The sequence below is a fragment of the Sinocyclocheilus grahami genome, unplaced genomic scaffold (assembly GCF_001515645.1).
Source record: "Sinocyclocheilus grahami isolate Dianchi unplaced genomic scaffold, SAMN03320097.WGS_v1.1 scaffold6.1, whole genome shotgun sequence".
In the NCBI taxonomy this organism is placed as follows: Eukaryota; Metazoa; Chordata; class Actinopteri; order Cypriniformes; family Cyprinidae; genus Sinocyclocheilus; species Sinocyclocheilus grahami.
In genome coordinates, this window is record NW_015505185.1 from 4,002,768 (window position 1) to 4,004,726 (window position 1,959).

The 1,959-nt window shown below is 39.3% G+C and overlaps 1 protein-coding gene across 1 annotated transcript in view; it reads left to right on the top strand.

Moving 5' to 3' along the window:
- LOC107588161 (transmembrane protein 87B-like) overlaps positions 1–1,959 on the top strand; it is a 5,453-nt gene that overhangs the window by 1,735 nt on the left and 1,759 nt on the right. The window lies entirely within an intron of this gene.

The window sequence follows — 1,959 nt, forward strand, 5'->3', positions numbered from 1 at the left end:
GCAGATTAATTGCAGAATTTAACCATAATAGAGTATAAGTTTATAATTTGTTTGTATTTACACAAGCAAGCAAATTTTAAACAATTCCAGAGAGAAAAGGCGAAAGGGAACTGGATTCGTTACTCGCGCGCTGTTCTCCACACGCACACACATGAAGCGCGCACAAGCATTTCAGACGGCGCGCGAACACAGAACTGAATCCTTTTCTGAATCCTCTGAACAGACACACACACAAAATTATGAAAAAATACCCATCTCGACAATCGTTCAATTAAATGCAGTCAGTTATGTCTCAAGTGAATGAAAACAGCTGAGAAAGAAATCTGATGTGAGGTGTATCATTATATCCATAGACTGTAAAAAACATGGACGTAGTGTCCGTGACGTCACCTGTTGAATTCTGCTTTTTTGAAGCCCAAAGTGGGCGGAGCTGGTCGTCGCCAACTTGGCCGCGTGTCACTCCCGGATAATCGAAAATGAGTAGGAGTCCAATTCTGTCGTTTCACGTTGAGCATCCACTGGTCTAGTCTGAGAGGGTCTGGATCACCTAGAGGAAAACTTTACACTGACCAATAGATGGTTACCTTTTTCACAGACTACTTTGCACAGTCCTTATTCTGTTGGGGAACATTTTAAAACACTTAATTTGGCTTAATGCATTAAGACAGTGTTTTTCAAAGACCAAACTCAGAAAACACGTTATTAACAAATCATACTTATGTACAGACAAGCAGATGAGTCCAGGATAAGAACGCAAGGCGCGTTTAGCGTTTTCCTCCCATAGAAAACTGTTATAAGGAAAACGCTTACATGGCTTAATGCATTAAAACAGTGCTTGTCTGTACATAGTTCGATTTATTAATCATGTTCTCACTGAGTTTCGTCTTTTAAAAACTGTTTTAATTCATTAAGCCACGTTAAGAGTTTTTCTTATATATTTACACAAGCAAGCAAATTTTAAACAATTCCAGAGAGAAAAGGCGAAAGGGAACTGGATTCGTTACTCGCGCGCTGTTCTCCACACGCACACACATGAAGCGCGCACAAGCATTTCAGACGGCGCGCGAACACAGAACTGAATCCTTTTCTGAATCCTCTGAACAGACACACACACAAAATTATGAAAAAATACCCATCTCGACAATCGTTCAATTAAATGCAGTCAGTTATGTCTCAAGTGAATGAAAACAGCTGAGAAAGAAATCTGATGTGAGGTGTATCATTATATCCATAGACTGTAAAAAACATGGACGTAGTGTCCGTGACGTCACCTGTTGAATTCTGCTTTTTTGAAGCCCAAAGTGGGCGGAGCTGGTCGTCGCCAACTTGGCCGCGTGTCACTCCCGGATAATCGAAAATGAGTAGGAGTCCAATTCTTTCGTTTCACGTTGAGCATCCACTGGTCTAGTCTGAGAGGGTCTGGATCACCTAGAGGAAAACTTTACACTGACCAATAGATGGTTACCTTTTTCACAGACTACTTTGCACAGTCCTTATTCTGTTGGGGAACATTTTAAAACACTTAATTTGGCTTAATGCATTAAGACAGTGTTTTTCAAAGACCAAACTCAGAAAACACGTTATTAACAAATCATACTTATGTACAGACAAGCAGATGAGTCCAGGATAAGAACGCAAGGCGCGTTTAGCGTTTTCCTCCCATAGAAAACTGTTATAAGGAAAACGCTTACATGGCTTAATGCATTAAAACAGTGCTTGTCTGTACATAGTTCGATTTATTAATCATGTTCTCACTGAGTTTCGTCTTTTAAAAACTGTTTTAATTCATTAAGCCACGTTAAGAGTTTTTCTTATAACCTAACGGTTTTCTATGGGAGGAAAACGCTTAACGAGTAACGTTAATTACAGGCCTAACGTTACAGCTAATCACAGTCTGTCGGATTCTGGAGTGTAGTAAGGTTTTGAATAAAATTAAAAAGAATAAATAAAATTACATTA